Source organism: Protopterus annectens, chromosome 1.part1 (genome assembly GCF_019279795.1).
Source record: "Protopterus annectens isolate FY-2018-M chromosome 1.part1, PAN1.0, whole genome shotgun sequence".
Classification (NCBI taxonomy): domain Eukaryota; kingdom Metazoa; phylum Chordata; order Ceratodontiformes; family Protopteridae; genus Protopterus; species Protopterus annectens.
The window spans coordinates 247,935,443-247,956,247 of record NC_056726.1 but is presented as its reverse complement, the minus strand read 5'-3'; the positions used below and the strand labels follow the sequence as shown (position 1 = coordinate 247,956,247).

At 42.7% G+C, this 20,805-nt stretch overlaps 1 protein-coding gene across 2 annotated transcripts in view; it reads left to right on the top strand.

Moving 5' to 3' along the window:
* Positions 1 to 20,805, top strand: part of MCM9 (minichromosome maintenance 9 homologous recombination repair factor) — a 1,342,783-nt gene that overhangs the window by 749,840 nt on the left and 572,138 nt on the right. The window lies entirely within an intron of this gene.

Here is a 20,805-nt window from a genome sequence, read left to right as displayed (position 1 = left end):
AATCTATGAACACTAAAGCATTTATGTCTTTAACAAGTAAATATGGTTGCAATGCAGAGACCATTTTGAGACATTATGCATCAGCCAGCATGTAAAATAATTTAAATGATGATAAAAATTCAAGGTATCAACACCTTAGCATGTATGACTAGCAGGCACCCTAGCTAGTTAATCTAATCTTTTCAGAGTAATGTTTCTCTGACCATTGCACATTGGCCAAGGAATACATAAGCATTCTTGCTTTTCCTTTGATCAATCAGCCCATCCCATTTAATTTCCAATTCCAGCTAGCTTAAAGTTTCAATAGTCTTAATAGTACTTATAAGATTCACATACTTCATAGGTTCATAACTAAGTACTAGGCTAGACTAGCTGCCCTTGTGGACTATTTTAAGCCTAGCCAGTTTCCTTTTTTATACTCTAATTAACCTGTACCATTTGGTTAGAGATTGGTCTTACCCATCCCATAGGTTCATAGGTCAGTACTAGGCTAACTGCACTTGTGGGCAATTTTAAGCCTAGCCAATTACCCCATGTGAGAATCAAACTCTGCACCTTGTGTCCGTAAAATAAAATACCTTAACCATTATGCCAACCTCCCACCATTTTGTATAACATACTCTTTTATTCAAGACTCTGAAAAGTGTGGAAAGCCTTGAATTGAGGAGATGAGCTGTGCTGATCTTGGTGTCCACCAGACATTCTAAACAGTGTTTTTCATCATAAGGGAAGAAACAAAGCTGCGCTGAACTGCACTCAGTACACCACGCCACTGGACTCAATCTGTAGGTCCATAGGTATAAACGAACCTAGGGCTTTTTTAAGCCAAGCCATGCTTCTCAAATATATCTGACAATGAATTTTAGACCTTAGTGAGAATGTACATAGATGCTATTAATTACTCCTAATAAGAATAACTGGGATCATACCATTGATAATTTGAGGGGACCCATGCATGGGATAAAGCATTTAGGAGCTTCCTTTGTCTATGGTCTTTGGGTAAATTTTCTGTTTCCCATCCATATTTCCACGTTGCTTTTGCTTATGGACAATGATGAACTTTGTTTTATGTGGATGCGGAGTCTGTTCCAGAGCAGTGGTATATTCTGCGAGATGTACCTGTCCCCTCTAAATCATTCTGTTGATGTTGCATAAGATGTTTAGATCCTTAGACTGAGCTTTTCTTGCATGTCACTTGAAAATACTGATAAGTCAATCTGTATTCAGTTTTCTGCTGTCAACATTCTTTACTCACCTCTGTAAACTGCAATCTTGAAGTTTCAGAGAACTCCTGTTCTGTGAAAACAGGCTGACCTTCCACTGCTCATCTCTTACCAAGTTGCTATAGCTGCCACAGTTGCATATTCCTTTTCATACCAAGAAATGAACTGAACAAATAGTATCATAGGTTTGCCTTGCTTTCATTTCAATATTGATAAAGGCAACTTAGTAATGGTCATTCTCACTACAGTAGTGTTTAGGCTATATGGGTTGTGTCTTGCCCAGGATACTGCAACCAGCCAGTTTCACAAAGCTGTGGCTTAGGCTTCCTCCCACATCTTCAGTCTGAATGCTGATTGGACAGCTATGTGAAGTGAAATCAGCAGTCAGAGTGAAGATTTCTTCAGTACTTTCTTGCCACCTCAAGAAGCAGCAGCTCAGAGGCTTCACAAGAGCAGCAATTTGCTTCTAACTTTGTTTCTGGCAGATGGGTCCCCAGTGGGGAACCCATCCACATAGAACTGTTGGCCTTTTAAGGAAAAATATTTTTTGGGCTTTGCTGGGTATTCTTTTAAGAAACCTGGTATTCTTTATGAATGTAAGATGTTTCCTGTCATGAACTGCTCAGAGGTTCATAAGTTTATACTAGGCTAACAACCACCAGGGTCCTTACAAGCCTAGCCATGCAACCCATCCCAGTTTTGTCCGAGAGTTCCTTGGACACCTACATGGTGGGTTATGTTGGTAAGGAGGTAGCTAAGAGTTATGAGACTGGAAGATGTGCTAATTTGGGATTAATTTACTTATAGTCAACCTTTGTCCATCAGAGACACAGGGGCCATACCTGGGATGAATTTGTGATTTCCCATTCACTGATCAAGGTTTTATTTGAATAAGGTCAGGAATGAACTTTGCTTCATGTAGCTGGGGAGCATATTCCATAGTGCAAGAATCCTTTGAGACATACATTGGTCTATCCAGCACATTCTATGTACATCACAGGAAAAGTTAATCTTCTTGGATCTAGTGTTTCCGGTGCTGTTTGTTTTGAGGATGTGCAAGAGATCCATCAGAACTGAACCTCAGGATGCCTTATATGCCAAGATTATGTTTTTGGAAAGTTTAGTGTCTAAGAATGTTTTAAACAGGCTGGGAACCTTACTGTAGGTGAGGATGCCTTATATGCCAGGATTATGTTTTTGGAAAGTTTGGTGTCTAGGAATGTTTTAAACAGGCTGGGAACCTAACTGTAGGTGACATTGCCGATGTATACTTTGTGACAACATACCTGCCATTTTTTTCTGTCAGTGTGCGTTTATTCTTTAAGTCTTTCTGGCAGGATCTGAGTGCAATGCTTGTGCATTGCTTTGAAAGAAGATTGTGCAGGTAGGTATAGGTGTGAGTGTGCTGCTTGTGAGCACTTTGAAACAACTTACTTTCTAACAGAATCAGTCCAGCAATACTTACCGGCTTTGACGTGTTCTCCTCGGTTGCAGATTGGATATTTACTCTGGACCTGCTGATTCTTCACCAACTTTATTTAAAGAGAAAAAGCAATTTGCCAAAGAGCCCTTGCCAATACTGTGGGCTCAGTTAGTGCCTCAGACGATGGTGGGTGAACCTGTACTGGCCAGTTGTTGATGTTCTTCGTGTTTCACTGTTGCAGTCATTACATTTGGGTTATCTGCCTGGAGGTAGCCCTCAGCCGGCCTGATTATCAAAGTCTTGGGTCCTGCATCGGATGCTGTCTCTTCTTTCATAACGTCAGGTAGCCAGGAGTATAAAGCATGCAGACGACGCCATTACATCAGTCTTTCTTGCCCGAAGCAGAAGCAGTTTGTAAGTGCCGGTCAGCCGACTCCTGAAATTTTCGTTTTCGAGATTCAGAACCGAAGTCTTCAAAAAAGCTAAGTAACCCCATTGGGGATCCTTTTTCTTGCTCTAAACCGATGTCAGTAAAAGTTAACAATTGCATTATCTGTGGAAAGCAAATACTTCAAAGATTTTCATTCGTACTGCATTCCTTGCCTAGGCCCAGACCATGACTTCCTTCGCTGTCGGTTTTGTGCCTTATTCAATCCTTGAACTATACGTCTGTCCATTTTTGCAGCAAACTATTTTGGTACTCGGTTTAATTATCCAGAAATGGCTTCGCTAAGCTATCCGACTACCGACATTCCGAAAAAACATAAAGATAGACAGAGACAGACCTCACAGGTCCAAAGCTACCGATGACGCTTCCGTTAAGCTAGTTGCCAGTTCGCCGGTACTCAGTGTGGCGCTTTCGCAGCCCCTAATACCCACTACTTCATATTTGCAGGCCTCTACTGAGACACATTTGGAGTCTGGTATGCCGCAAGATGCTTCTTCGACTATGGAACCTGGAACCTTGGATAGGTCCAGAACCACTGTGCAGGCACCGGCTTCTGAGGGTGTATTCAGGCCTACAGACTTGCATTTCAAACTGACGCCATCTTCTTCTTCAAGGCCTAAAACTCGACCTACGCCTAGAAAACCAACATCCAAACCGCATGGTCAGGCCCATATGCCTAAAAAACAAATGATAAGAATGGCTGAAGACCTTATTACTCTAATTAGGGGAAGCCAGCCCTCCCCCTCTAAGAGACCTAGAACTGATTTTCCTTCTGATTCTTCTGCTCATGATTCTGAAATTTCTGTTTCTTCTGATGACCAGGATTTGCCCTTATCTACCTATGAGGATTCTGATGCAGAGGACTCCATACCCTCTGCTTCCCCTCCAGAAGATTTTTCTTTTGGTGAAACCTTGCACACTTTTAGGGAGCATTTCCACTGGGAAAACCAGGATTACTCTGACTCCAAAAAGAGGCTTAGGGAATTCTTAGTCCTACCTCAACACAGGCCTTTAGCTATCCCTCCTGTACTGGACATTGTAGATGATGCCTTCTTGGAATCTAGTCTGGCCCCAGACACCTTACCTCCAGCTCCCAGGAAACCTGACAGGTATTACAGAGTAGCTGACTCTCACAAGTTCCTCTTTAAGAATCCTACTGTGGACCCAGAGACCATTTCACAGGGACCCAAAGGCATTAAGGCTACTACTGCCAAAAACCATACCCCCTCTGATAGAGATTCCAGGGCCCTGGACAGATGGGGTAAGAAGGTATACACTGCTGCTACTTTGGCCATTAGGGCCTTAAACTGCCAGTTTCATATGTTAACGTATAAGCAGCATATTATTGGACTATTAAATAGAAAATTATGTTGATTCCTGACTGTGCTGAAAATAATTACAGGATTTAATGCATTTTGCTGAGCAAGTTGGTAAACATACTTTGCAATATGGTTTTGACTCTTTAGAAGCATCTTGCAGGGCTGCTGTCACTGGGCCTGTTCTTAGAAGGCATGCTTGGCTTAAGGAGCAAAATTTGCCAGATCATGTTAAAGCTAAATTACTGGATGCTCCCTTAAACCAAGACCGCCTGTTAGGCAACAAAGCAGAAGAAGTTCTTAAAAAGATGGAGGAAAAAGCTACATCTATGCAAACTGTTAAGGATTTCCTGCAAGTACAGCCTTCCAGATTTAGTAGGCATTGGCCTTCTAAGAATTGGTCCTTTCCTGTCTCTTCCAGGCTTTCTCAGTCCAAACCCAGGAACAGCAGACCACCTAGGCTACAGTCTTAAGGTACTCGCAGGCCTAAGCAGTGGTGGGCTCCCACTTCCAAAACTGGAAGTAGTAAGACACCCCCCTATAGAAAGCTGTCACAGTGACTTAACCTTAAGCCTTCCAAGCCCTGCTCTGCTCCCTTAGGGGGAAAGATCGCCCTGCATGCAAAAAACTGGGAACTCATTACCCAAGACAAATGGGTTTTTAATATAGTTTCCCAAGGATACAGATTCCACTTCCACTCCTTACCAACCCCAAAAGGTTGGACAGACTTACCCCCAAATCAGTGAGAAGAGGCTCAACAGCAGGTTCTCTCTCTTCTAAGTATCAGGGCTATTCAGCCTGTCCCAGCAGAGGAATGGGGACAAGGTTTTTACTCAAGACTTTTCCTGGTACCCAGAAAAGACGACTCCTGGCGTCCTATCCTTGACCTGTCTATTCTAAACACCATTTTGATAATCCCAAAATTCAAAATGCTAACTCTTCATCAGCTGCTTCCCATGCTAGGCAAAAATGCCTGGTTGGCAATGTTGGACTTAAAGGAAGCTTACCTGCACATCCCAATAAGGGAATCTTGCAGAAAATACCTACGCTTCAGAGCAGGCTACTTGCACTGTCAGTTCCCTGCACTGCCCTTTGGCTTATCTACTGCTCCAAGGGTTTTCACAAAGTGTCTAACTCCAGTTATTGCATTCTGCAGGCAAAGAAATATTCAAATTTACCCATAACTGGACGATTGTCTAATTCAGGCAGAAAGCCAGGACATACTATTAAATCATCTGGCATTTGTAAAGAAACTGCTAACCTCACTGGGGTACACCATAAATGAAAAGAAATATCACCTAGTACCCTGCCAACAAATTGTATTCCTGGGAGCAAGCTTGAACACAACTTCCCAGATGGCCTACCTCACGCCAGAGAAACAAGTTTATTTGACAGCCTACTTCAAACTACTGGCTACAAAGACCCAGCTATCTGCAAGGAAAATACTGCAAGCCCTGGGATTCATAGCCTCTTACATTCTAGTAATTCTGTATGCAAGACTGCATATGAGGAAACTACAATGGTATCTAAAAAGCCCATGGTGTCAACATTCTCAGGACCTGGAATCAATGATTCCTATCATTCCTTGTATAAAGACAGAGTTCCTTTGGTGGGCAGAGGCCTGCTACCACAGCAAGGGACTGCCATTCACTCTACCTCCTGCCGCCCAAACCGTAACAACCCACGCATCAGACTATGCATGGGGGGCTCACTTGGCAGGGCAGTGCATTCAGGGCAAATGGAACCTGAGTCAAATGCACCTGCATATCAATCAAAAAGAAATGTTAGCTGTACAGAATTCTCTGACAGCCTTCACGGACCACATTCTTCAAGGACAATTATTGGTAAAGACAGACAACACCACTATTATGTGGTACATAAATAAGCAGGGGAGAACCCACTTGTACACTCTCTGTAGACTAGCCATGGCTCTGTGGAACACAGCCTTTAAGCTACCAAGTGCATCTATAAGCTCAATACCTGCCAGGCAAGCTAAATTCACTGGCAGATGACCTAAGCAGAAATCTCATGGACGCAGACGAGTGGAAACTGGAACCAAAGATATTCAACATTTTGAGAAACAAATGGGGGGAGTCCAGAGATAGACCTGTTTGCTTCTCCTCACAAGCTTGGAAAGTGGATGCCCTGTCCTTCACCTGGGAAAGCCTCTCAGTTTATGCCTTTCCCCCTCTGCTTCTCCTCTCGAAAGTTCTGCTAAAGATCAAGCAGGGCAAACCAAAGACAATTCTCATTGCACCAGACTGACGACGCCAACCCTGATACCCCCTTTTGCGCAGTATGTCACTGCTGGAACCATGGCACCTGCCTCAGACCCCTTCTCTGCTGTCCCAGCAGGACGGCCAGATTCTGCACCCTCAGCTTCAAACCCTGAACCTTGCAGCCTGGCTAATTACCTGAGCTCTGCAATACCATCCCTCAGTAAGCAAGTCCTGGCTGACATTCTGGAGGCAAGGAGGCCTAGTACTAGAAAATCCTATGCTGAAAAGTGGAAAAGATACTGTTCCTGGAAACCGACTCAGGAGATGAGCCCAGCTTACCCGCATATTCTTCAGTACTTAACAGTGATGCTCCACAAGGACCTTTCCTTCTCATCTATTAAAATTCATGCCTCAGCCATTTCAGCACATTACAATACTGAGCCACTCCTTTTCTCTCATCCCCTACTGAAGCAATTCCTCAGAGGGGCCAAAAATTTAAGACCACCCAGGAGAGCCCCTATTCCAGCCTGGGACCTTAACTTTGTATTGGAAAAGCTCACTCTACTTCCTTTTGAGCCAGCTGCATCTGCAGAGTTGAAATTCCTTTCTTGGAAAACAGCCTTCCTTCTAGCCATCACTTCAGCAAGAAGAGTGTCTGAATTGCAGGCCCTCATGGCAGTGGAGCCCTTCATCATCTTCCATGCAGACAGGGTGCCCCATCAGGACCAGTCCTTTTTTATGCCCAAGGTGATATCCAGTGTGGCCTTTAATCAGTCCATTCATTTGCCAACCTTCTTTTCTAATCCACAGAACAAAGGAGAACGAATAGTGCACTCTTTGGACATGCACAGACAACTTAGATTTTATTTGGACAGGACTAAGCCTCTCAGGAAAACTGAAGAGCTGCTAGTTGCCTTTGCTGCAGGTGCAGAGGGGAAGGCCATTTCACTGCAAACTATTTCTAAGTGGATAGGCCATTGCATTCATTTCTGCTATAAGCACCATGGAAAACCTACCCCAGAGGTGATAAGATCACATCCCACTAGGGCTGCATCTACTTTAACAGCCTTTCTCAGAGATGTTCCTACCAGGGACATCCTAGAAGCTGCTTCCTGGAGCTCTGTACATACCTTCACCAAACATTACCACTTGCCTATTTTTTCTAAATCCAAAGTTGGTTTTGCCACTGCAGTCTTGCAGGGCTTAATAGCTGGTCCTAATGCTCTCTAACTGCCTCCTCCCTTCCTTAGCTTTGGGAATCTACCCAAATGTAATGACTGCAACAGTGAAACACAAAGAACATAGTACAGTTGTGTACACTTACCATAAATGTAGATGTTCGAGTGTATTCACTGTTGCAGTCCTGGTTACCCTCCAGCCTCCTGACTTCTATTGGCTATACCTTTCTTCTTGTTAACTGTATTTTAGCTTTCTGGTATATTTGCTTTTTGTTGGAGGTGTAACCTTGTGTATAATTGCTTCCCATTATGGGGGCACCTGACATCTGGGGCAAGAAAAACTGATGTAATTGCGTCGGCTGCATGCTTTATACCCCTGACTACCTGACGTCATGGAAGAAGAGACAGCATCTGACGCAGGACCCAAGACTTTGATAATCAGGCCAGCTGAGGGCTACCTGCTGGCAGATAACTCAAATGTAATGACTGCAACAGTGACTACACTCTAACATCTATATTTATGGTAAGTGTACTTTTCTCAAACCACTCACTCGCTTCCTCTGTTGTAGTCCTTTCAACCAACTTAAACCAGGGGTCAGCCACTTCCATTTGCAATCTGGGCATAGAGCCATCTTCTTTGGGTCAGGGAGACACTCTGGGAAATGCTTTTCGGGGTAGGCACAGAGAGAGACCTCTAGTCAGTGCAGAACTGCTTTCTGTGACTTGGTCCTCGGCCAAAGTTTTACCTGCAAAGGAAGAGTAAAATGTTAGGCATTGTTCATCTGAAGACTTGGTGTCTGTTAGAAAATGTTTACCTTATCCTGGAAATTATTACAGGCTGTTAATCCTAATGCTCAAACATCATTACCTGAGGGCAATATCAGTAATGAAATTCCTGAGGAAAATTATCAGAGGATTTTGGTAGACAGAGACAAGACTTCATGTCTTGCAGATCCCAAGCCCAATAATACTCTGACTCTGAGGAAACCTGGCTATCACCTCATTTGGAGAAATTTTCCTTTTCTCAGACAATATCCAGGTAGAAGTTGCTTTTGTAGGCACAAGTATATCTTCCTTCTGAGTTTCGGAAGTGTTATGATATGGTACAAGTGAAAATACGTCATGCCATTCCCATTCATCCTTTTTTGCCAGGCTTGGAGGTTGTATTTAATGCTGCCTGTAATAATCCTGATTCTCAGCAATCAGTTTCCAAAAAAACAGACTTTATGAAGCTTCTCAGAGTAATATTTGTCTTCTCATTTTAGGCCAGATCTGACTGGAATTTCTACATCATCGCCAGCTAGGAATAGACTATTATTTTCTATCAATCCTTCCACTGTGGGCAACAAATATGAGGTATTGGACAAATTTCTAAGAAATATTTTCTTCTTTTACTTTGCCGTACTGAATTTGCAATTATCCGGCACGCGTGTAAGTTTGTTCTGTTTTGTGCAGACATTTGAGGAAATTATCTGCCACACTTCCTTCAGAAGGTCGTTCCTGTCTGAATTCCATAGGTTTTAATCTTGCTTAATTATTTTAACATGCATTCTGTCTAGGGCCACTGCTACTGCTGCAGTGTTGAGGAGATATGCCTAGGTACATAAGCAAAAATTTGCTGATGAAGTAAAGTCTGAAACAAATTGTGATGGACTCTCGTGTGTTAACAGTGGTGCATGAGAATTATAGTTGATATTTGACAAAAAAATCTCCTTTCAGGGGAATTCCTTTCCACCCTCTGAAACAAGCAGAATTGTTTTTAGGTTAGTCAACAACTTTTCACCCCAGGAATCCTAGAACCAGTGCATTTGGATCAACAGTTTCTATGTTTCTGGTACCAAGGAAAGAGTTTTTATGGAGATCAATTTTAGATCTGTCTTTTCTCAATCTATTTATGAAAGTACCATGGGTCAAAATGTTGACCCTTCAGAGTCTGTTGCCTCTCATCCCGTTAGGGAGTCTTATTGTAACATTAGATCTAAAAGATGCTTATCTTGTTCCCATAGTCTCGGGTTTCAAGAAATTCCTCAAGTTCTCTGTCAGATTTATCAATTCTTTGCATTACTCTCTGTGTTATACACAGCACCCAGTGTGTCTACAAAGTGTCTGTTACCAATGTTAGCTCATTGCAGACTTTATGGCATTCACATATTTCATTATGTAGACAACATGTTTATATTTGCAGAGTCGTTCCCCAGATGTCAAGGATCCTTATTATGAGTTTAATCTCTTCTAACCAACCTGGGGCTCCAGATTAATGTTCAGAAATTGTCCTTGATGTGTGTCCAGAAGGCAGCCCAGAAACACAGTCTGTAAAAGTTCTTTTGACAATGGAGAACATGAATTTTTATCTGGAAACTTTCCTGAGCTTCTCCAATAAGTCACAGACCTCTGGAAGAGAATTTCCCAGGATCCTTAGATTTATGTCTTCTCTGATTCAAATGATTCCTTTCACAAGGTTACATATGAGTAAAATTCAATAGTTTCTTAAATAGATGGACCTAACATTTGCATCCACTGAAATTTCAGATTCCAGTCTTGGGCTTTGTCAGAAAAGAACTGCACTGGTCGAGACATCAGATAGAAGCAAATCCAGGTCTCTCCTTTTCTCATCAAGTCCCAAGCAAATCAGTAACTGCAGACACTTCAGATCTTTTGGGGTAGATGTTCTTCATGTTTCACTGTTGCAGTCATTACATTTGGGTAATCTGCTGGCAGGTTGCCCTCAGTTGGCCTGATTAACAAAGTCTTGGGTCCTGCGTTGGTTGCTGTCCCTTCTTCCATGACGTCAGGTCATCAGGGGTATAAAACATGCATCCGACGCCATTATCCCAGTCTTTCTTGCTGTGTGTTGCCCGAAGCAGAAGCAGTTCACAAGTGCCAGTTGGCCGACTCCTGAAATTTTCATTTTCGAGTTTCAGAACCGAAGTCTTCAACTTAAAGCTAAGTACCCCGTTGGGGAAACTTTTTCTTGCTCCTTCCCGATGTCAGTAAAAGTTAATAATTGCATATAGAGAATATTTCAGTTTACTTGGAAGATATACTTAGACCCATTTTATCTGAAATTCCCAGTATCTTGAAAGATACGTACGAACTCATAACTTTTATAGATAGTATGGATATAGAGCTAGTAAAAAATCAGCATCTACTTATTACTATGGATGTCCAGAGCCTCTTCACTAGTATACCCAATGAGGAGGGTATACAGTCAGTTAGGGAATTATTACAGATATTTCCAGCTTTTGACAGGAATCAGGAAATACTTATATGCCAACTTTTAGACTTGGTGTTGTACAATAACGTTTTTAGTTTCAGGGGGTGCCTATTTCTGCAGGAATCGGGTGTAGCTATGGGCACCCCCTGTGCTAATACGTACGCCAATCTTGTGGTGTACCAGTGGGAGAGACAGTTTGTCTTTAATCATCAGTGTTTCAGTAGGATCTTGTTATATAGGCGTTTTGTGGACGATATTTTAATTGTTTGGGATGGTACCTTAGAAGAGTTCCTTCTGTTTAAGGAATACCTTGAGTCTACAACGGATTTTTTAAGGTTTACCGTTGAAGCATCTTATGACTCAGTTAGTTTTCTGGACATCACCTTAGACATTAGAGGGGGAAGATTGGTACCTAAGCTTCATAGAAAGACATGCTGGAAGAACACCATTCTGCAGTACAACAGTATGCATCCACGCCACACGTTTAGAGGTATCGTTAAAAGTCAGTTCCTTAGAATCTCGAAGTTATGTAAGGATGAGAATGATTTAACTTTGGAAGCAGATAAATTAGAAAAAATCTTTATTGATAGGAGTTATGATAAAGATCTGGTTCAATACATTAGAAAGGAGGTTCTGGGAGGTGCTTTACCACCGAACAAGGAGGCTAGAGTTGCAACCTTTACAGACAAGAGTTTCAAGAAGTATTTTAAGGAACCAGCAGATAGGTTACACTTTCTAACTACATATACCAATGATTTTCTTTCCTTAAAAAATATTATCTCAAACAATTGGAAGATTCTAACCACTGATCCACAAACTTTAAAATTGGTAGGTAAAAGACCGGTTTTTACTTATAGGAATAACAACAATTTAAAAAGACTATTGTGTGACAGGTTGCCTGAAGTATCGCCTATAAAGCATATACGCTATACTAGACATGGTACCTTCCCCTGCAATCATTGCAACTATTGCAAGTTCATTTCTAAGGAACAACTATTTACGCATCCTACTGTAGACTACTCTTTTGTACCTAGGTTTGAGGCCACGAACTATACTACTTATCTAATCAGCGTATCCTATAATTAAAAAGATCATCTCTACTTGACTCCAAGTAGACTATTCTCTATCTGTTAAACGTAGCACTTGCTCCTACAGTACTTATTACCTTGATACGGCACTCTTGTCATAGATAGTACCCCAAAAAGGCAACCCCCCATTTCTCGGTCACCCACGTCCCCCGGAATCTTTTTTAAAGTTTTTTTTGTCTATTCCTTCTAGCATGTCGAGGGATCAGTTGCTAGTGTCCTCTCCTGCTCAGCTGGTGAACCTGGGAATATTGAGGCAATGTTACAATTGCCTCATGTACACAGACAACCCTCTCCTCCTCCCACAAAACACAAATACATGCGAGAGATGCAACTATACGGCCAAACTGGAGGCTGAGCTCTCTCAACATAGGACTGGCAAGACCAGTCAGGAGGAGAAGGTTACCACACACACTATAGACCCAGTCTCACATATTACCATTACAACCTCAAATCATACACATAAACACACAAAGACATACTCGGAGGCTCTGATCAAAAATCTACCAAAACAGCAGAGGCCACCAAAGCAGACACCCAAACAACCACCACCTCAGAACACAACACCTGCAACACATAGACCTCACAGTCAGAGTGTCAAACAGTCACAGCCCTTAAGGCCAAACACAATGCCAGACACACTAGTCATTGGTGACTCCATAGTCAGACACACTGACGTCCCGCTCACCAGACTGAGTAAGGAGAAGGTCACAGTAAGCTGCCTGTCGGGCGCTAGAATCCGCCACATAACGCAAGCACTCAGGTCTCTCAACAGCAGGTACAAATATGATTCAGTCATTGTCCACGCTGGTGTAAACGACCTGAGACGCACCTCCTTGGACTACATGAAAAGAGACATTGAGGAGCTCTCTGATTATGTAGCCCAGACAGGTATGACCCTGACCTTGAGCAGTATCCTACCTTCACCAAGAATGATGCCACAATACAGAGATAAGATGATCAGCTTTAACAATTGGCTTAAACACTGGTGTCATTCAAAGGGGATCCAGTGTCTGTCTGCCTGGGATGACATGCTGGACAAGCCACGCTGCTTCAAGGGACGGCTTGCACCTGTCACCCTGGGATTCCGGATATTGGCAAAGGCTCTTGCCACCCCATAGTGCCTTTTTAGGCAAGGCTCAAATTCTAAACCTACCACCCTAGAACACAAAAAGGAAAAAAACTAAGGGTAATGCTGCTCAATGCCAGAAGTCTAAATCTCAAAATGCACGACTCGAGGCCCTTCTCAGTATGGAGAACATCGATGTCTGTGCTGTGACAGAAACCTGGTTCAAGGCTCCTGAGAGCACCCCAGCGCTATCAGGTTTTACCTCATATCATGCGTTCCGCCCCAAAATCTGGACAATACCAAGAAAGGAGGGGGTATCCATATTCATCAAGGACACCCACACCTCAAGACTGGTGGCAACGCACGATGCATCGGAGACCATCCAGGTGCAATTAACCATAGGCAAGACTGCTCTGCAAATTGTAGCATGTTACAGGCCACCCTCACAAACTCAGGAACCTCACATGGCCTTCCTGAAAACACTAGAGGGGATAAATGTATCACCAAACACCATCATACTAGGTGACTTCAATTACCCTAATATAGACTGGGAACACTACTCAAGCCCAAACACCCTAGCCCAAAAGTTCCTGGAATTCATAAACTCAAATGCCATGGAACAACTAGTCACCATCCCCACAAGAGGAGATAACATACTTGATCTCATCATCACGAACATGGGAGCACAATGTTCAACACCGGAGGTGTACCCTCACTGGTGAGATCAGACCACAAACTAATCTCGCTGGAAGTCCTCATCCACCCCCACCTGAAATAAAAAAAGACCACAGTAAAGAACTTCTCAAAAGCCGACTTCACACTTCTAAAGACTAGTGTGGTCTCCTTTAAGGCCCCGAGCAGTGGAAAACAGTACTCAAGCCGCTGAATCACTTACAAATGCCTTCTACCAGCACCTGCAGGACTGCATGGATAAGGCAATCCCAAGCAAAACAAAGACTCTTTGTACCAAAGGCAAGCGTCCAGTCTGGTGGACCCCAGCCATAAACAAACTCTACAACAAAGGAGGAAGCTACTACAAGATAGAGCAAAATCCTTAAAAGGTAAGACACCCTTGATCACTATAAGTAAAAAACTAAGAGCTCTCATAAAATCATCCAAAGCAAATTTAGAGAGAAAATAGCTAAAGACTCAAAAGACAATCATAAGGCCTTCTTTAGCTATGTTAGAAACCTGGGAGGAAACTCCCAGATATGCTCAGAGCTAGTTCAAAATGGTGTGAAGATTACTGATCCTACAGACATTGCCAACATACTGGCTGACAGGTTCAGTGCAAACTTCTCACCTCCCCAAAGGAGGGATATCTATACCAAACGATTGCAGCCCCCCCAACATCTCCAGCGCCCAAGTGAGAACTGCTCTCTCCAAAGGAAAAAACACAGCATCCATGGGACCTGATGGTGTCCCCGGCTGTGTGCTCCATGAACTCAATGAGGAATTAAACCCACAGCTAGGACAGCTGTTTAATCAAAGTCTTACCTCTGGATACGTACCCAGGGAGTGGCGCACTGCAACTGTGGTACCACTTCACAAAGGCGGTGCCTCCACCGACCCTGGAAATTACCGGCCCATTAGCTTGACAAGCCTTATCTGCAAAGCCATGGAGAGGATCATAATGGACCTCATAAATAAAGACATAGGGAATTTGCAGACTTTGGATCCAACCCAGTTTGGCTTTGTCAAAGGCAGATCATGCCTTTTAAACTTGGTTGACTTTTTCGACACAGTCACCAAAGCCATTGATGAGGAAAGGCAGTCCATACAGCCTACCTCGATCTGGCTAAGGCCTTCGATACAATACCCCATTCGGGTATCATTGAAAAACTCATCAGCATAAATGTCAACCCATACATCACAAGATGGGTTGCAAACTGGCTGAGTGACAGAACCCACAGGGTCAGAGCTGCTGGCGCCATGTCAGACTCAAAGCCTGTCACAAGTGGTGTCCCACAGGGCTCAGTCCTGGGCCCACTCTTGTTTGGCATCTACTTTTCCGAAGTACAAGCAAACACAGGAGGGTTATGGCTGACAAAGTTTGCAGATGACTGCAAACTGGGCGCCATAGTAGAAAACACATCTGACACAGATATCCTTCAGAAGGGTCTCACAGAAACGGATAACTGGTGCCAGAGCCACGGCCTAAAGTTAAATGCCAAAAATGCATAGTCATACCCTTCGGGAAAAACAAGGTTACCCTAGCTACCAAATAGGTGGCAATCCACTGAGCACAGAAGAAGTTATCAGGGACCTGGGGACCCAGGTTGATAGTAGTCTGTCATTCGACACCCATGTAGCTAAAGTAGTTAGGAAGACCTTCTACATTGCCCACCTTATCATGAAGGGATTCTCATCTAGATCAAGGGAGGTCATAGTCTCCCTTTACTCATCACTCATCAGACCAATGATTGAGTACAATGCCCCATTCGGAATGTATCTGACCCGACACTTGCAGCAGCTGGAGAGGCCACAAAAGTTCCTCACCAAAAGGATAAAGGGTCTCAAAATCTGTCCTATGCTGCCCGACTGAAAGAACTCCAGCTCTATTCAGTCGCTACCGCTTGCTCAGAGGTGACCTTTGCCTAACATACAAGGCCATGTCAAACCCAGATTTGATGAATATGCTTCACCTCAAAAATCTAGATCCATCAGAGCCACAAGGGCGGAGACTTAAACCTTGACACGGCTATTAATAGGACGTGCTGGAGGGATAGATTCATCACCCAAAGACTCCCTATGCTGTGGAACAAAATCCCGGTACATGTGAGGCAGAGCACCTCGCTGGCCTTGTTCAAGAGAAATCTTGACCAATGGATGGGAGATCGCAGATATACCCCAGGGATTACCTCAGTGTCACTGCTCGACAGAGGCACAGCAAAATAATGGGTATAGTTCCCCATACTAAAGGGGTGGCGTAAGCCACAAAACGATGGGCTAGGCTTGTAAATGCCCTCGGGCAGATAGCCTAGTATGAACCTATGAACCTATGAACCTATGAACATGTGAGACTACAGGTTTAATATACATAGCAACGTGTGACTCTTGTTCAGCTTTTTATATTGGCCTTACCAAGAGAAAGCTAAAGAACAGAATATACAACCATCAGTATGATATCAAGAACAAGAATGAATTAAATGCCTTGGCTAGGCATGTTATATCCTATCCCAACCATTCCCTTTGTATTTAGAGTATTACAGATAGCTAAAGAGAGTGGAAAAGGTGGAGATTATATGAATTTGCTAGAGACCAAGGAGCTACATTGGATTTTCAAATTGAAAGCACACTACCCCCCCAGGGTTGAATACATATGTTTCCCTAAGATCGCAATTGGCCCTAAGGAAATAACATCTGCTTTTAGCTTATGACTAGTCATAGAAGATTTTGCAAATAGTATATATGGTTATAACGTATACTAGGTACATTTCAACTGTATCTATATGGACATGCGTTCATATGAGTATGTATATTTTGAACATTTTTGAACATTCATTTATGCATCTATAATGTTTTATATCTATGCGCATTTTTAGTAATCTTTCATGTTTACCAAAGTATTTTTATATATACATGAGCATTTATGTCTCAAATATATTTTTGCACTCACAATGTTCTATATTTATGAGCATTCTTGTACTCAGTTCTGTATAACTTAGTATTTTCTTTGATTAAGATATATATCTTTATCTAATGAAGTTGCATTTTATACCATGTTTGACTATGCGTTCGTTTTTTATATATTTTTATATATTTTGCAAGATTGAGTCATGGTGCTTTAATTAAGTAGAAGTATTTTCATTTATGATGCATTGTTTTTGGATAGCTTGAAGGTTGTATATATTCTCCTTTTTTCTTTAGTAACTACAAATATACACCTAGCTACTCGTAATTGTTCCTTAATTGGGACTATATTTATTGATATATTGTACTTATACACATATGTATATATATATATTTTATATCTTTTATGTATGAAAGCTTATTAATTAGGTAGATTTTGTACAAATGTGTTTTAAGATATTATGAAGGTCCTAATACTTGCACAGTTTTTAAGATGTTGCCAAGTTTTTAAGCTTTTTTAAGCTTATTTAAATATATTTTAGATACATGAATAAGATGCTTAGTGAACTACTTCTTTAAGAGCTCACTCTTAAAGTAAGTTTAATTGAATAATTATTTAATTACATTGAGTCATGAGGATGTTGCACTATATAAGCTCACTGTTTTTAGTTCAATGTCATGGTCTGAAGAAGTGTGTCATTGATACGTGAAAGCGCTTACTGATTGTTTATTAAAGCTTTATTTAGTTTATTTTGTGGTGAGTCCGAGGTTTTTCTTTCATTATTTATCACCTTTCGTTTACTGAGGACTCTTTGGCTGGCGCTGGATTTTTTTGAATATTAATAATTGCATTACTTGTGGAAAGCAAATACCTCACAAAGATTTTCATTCGTACAGTATTCCTTGCCTAGGCCCTGACCACGACGTACCTTGCTGTCAGTTTTGTGCTTTATTTAATCAGCGCACTATCCGTCTTCGGTACATTTTTGCCTCTAAGTATTTCGGTTCTTGGTTTAACTATCCAGAAATGTCTTCTGTTAGCCATCCGACTACCGGGATTCCGAAAAAACGCAAAGCTAAAGACAGAGACAGGCCGCCGAGGTCCAAAACTGCTGAATTTGCTTCGCCTAAGCCAGTCATTTCACCGGTACTCAGTGAGGTGCTTTCGCAGCCCCTGATACCCACTAATTCTGATTCACAGGCCTCTACTGAGACCCATTCGGAGTCCGGTATGCCGCAAGATGCTTCACCTATGGAACCCACGGATGTCTCTACCTTGGATGGGTCCAGAGCCGCTGTGCAGGCACCGGCTTCTGAGGGTGTATTCAGGCCTACAGACTTGCCCATTAAACCGACTCCACCTTCATTGCTAAGGTCTAAATCTCGATCTATGTCTAAAAAAACAATGCCCAGGCCACATGTTCAGGCCCCTATGCCTAAAAAACAAATGATCAAAATGGCTGAAGATTTAATTACTCTAATCGGGGGTAGTCAACCCCCCCCCCCCCAAGAGGCCTAGGGCTGAGTTTGATTATGAATCTTCTGATCAGATTTCTGTTTCTTCTGACTCTTCCAATGACCTGGATTTGTCCATATCTACTTATGAGGATTCGAATGCAGAGGAGTCCATATCCTCTGCTTCCCCTCCTGAGGATTTTTCTTTTGGGGAACCTTTGCATACCTTAAGGGAGCATTTCCACTGGGAAAGTCAGGAATTTTCTGATTCAAAAAAGAGGCTTAGGGATTTCCTTCTTCTACCTCAGCATAGGCCTTTGGCCATACCTCCTGTACTAGACATTGTTGATGTGCTTTCGGAATCAAGTATGACCCCTGATTCCCTGCCTCTGGCTCCTAGCAAACCTGACATACTACAGGGTTCCTGAGTCCCACAAGTTCCTTTTCAAAAATCCTGTTGCAGATCCAGAAACCATTTCTCAGTGCCAAAGGGGCATTAAGGCTTCTATTGCTAAAAATCCTACCCCTTCTGATAGAGACTCCAGGGCGCTGGATAGATGGGGGTAAGAAGGTTTATACTTCTGCAACCTTGGCAATCAGGGCTTTAAACTGCCAATTTCATATGTTAAAATATCAACAGCATACTATTGGACTGCTTAAACAGAAAATGATGTTGATTCCTGACTGTCTGGAAAATAAAGATTTACAGGATTTATTGCATTCTGCTGAACAAGTTGGAAAACGGACTTTGCAATGTGGTTTTGATTCTTTAGAGGCCTCGTGCAGGGCTGCTGTTACTGGGTCTGTGCTTAGAAGGCATGCTTGGCTTAAGGAGCAGTCTTTGCCTGATCATGTTAAAGTGAAATTGTTGGATGCTCCTTTAAATCCGGACCGCCTGTTTGGCAATAGGGCTGAAGAAGTTCTAAAAAAGATGGAAGATAAAGCTAAATCTTTGCAAACTGTTAAAGATTTCTTACAAGTGCAACCTCCAAGATTTAGTAGGCACTGGCCTACTAAGAATTGGTCTTTTCCAGCTCCTTCCAGATCCTCTCAAGCCAAACTCAGACACTCCAAAAGCACCAGGTTTCAGTCCCAGGGGACTCTCAGATCTAAGCAATGGGGGGGCCTCCACTTCCAAATCTGGAAATAACAAGACACCCCCCTTATGGTAAACATTCTCAATAACTTCCTTTTAAAATTACCACGCACATACCTTTTAGCCGCCCCTTTGGGGGGAAAGATTGCTCTTCATGCAAAGAACTGGGAACTCATAACCCAGGACAAATGGGTTTTAAATATAGTGTCCCAGGGATACAGATTTCATTTCCACATGTTGCCAGCACCAAACAGGTGGCCAGACCTACCCCCAAATCAGTGGGCAGAGGCTCAAAAACAAGTACTTCCCTCTTAAACTTGGGGGCTATTCAACCAGTACCAGAAGAGGAAAAGGGACAGGGTTTCTTTTCCAGGCTTTTTCTGGTACCCAGAAAAGACAAATCATGGCGTCCAATTCTGGACCTGTCTACTCTCAACACCTTTCTGGACATTCCATAATTCAGGATGCTGACTCTTCACCAGTTACTTCCTATGCTAGGCAAAGACGCCTGGTTGGCAACTCTAGATTTAAAAGAAGCATACCTGCACATCCCAATCAGGGAATCTTGCAGAAGATACCTACGCTTCAAAGCAGGCAACTTGCATTAGCAGTTCTCTGCACTGCCCTTTGGCTTGTCTACTGCGCCCAGGGTATTCACAAAGTGCCTGGCTCCAGTTATTGCATTTTGCAGGCAAAGAAATATTCAAATATATCCATACCTGGACGACTGCCTAATTCAGGCAGAAAACCAGAGCATACTTCTAAATCATTTGGCATTTGTAAAAAGGGTTCTAACTTGTCTGGGGTACACCATAACCGAAAATAAATCACAACTGGTACCCTCTCAACAGATTACATTCCTGGGTGCAAGCTTGAATACAACTGCCCAGATGGCTTTCCTCACGCCAGAGAAGCAAATTCAATTGGTAACTTACTTCAAACAAGTGGCCATAAAAACCCTGCATTCTTCTAATTCCATATGTAAGACAGCATATGCGGAAACTACAGTGGTACTTAAAAAATCTATGGAGTCAACATTGTCACAGCCTGGAAAAAATGATTCCTATCATGCCTTGCCTACGCCTGAAATTCCTATGGTCGGCAGAGGCCTGCCACCAAAACAAGGGTCTGCCATTCACACTACCCCCTGCCGCCCAAACCCTAACTACAGATGCATCAGACTATGCATGGGGGGCTCACCTGGCAGGAAAGTGCATTCAGGGCAAATGGAACCCAAATCAAATGCACCTACATATCAATCAAAACGAAATGTAAGCTGTACAGAATGCTCAGACAGCCTTCAAGGACTACATTCTTCCAGGACAACTCATGGTAAAAACGGACACCACGGTTATGTGATACATAAACAAGCAAGGGGGGTACAGATTCTTACCCCCCTGCACATTAGCCATGGCATTGTGGAACACAGCCTTGAGCTACCAAGTGCACCTACAAGCTCAATTCCTGCCAGGAAACTTAAATACACTGTCAGACGGACTAAGCAGA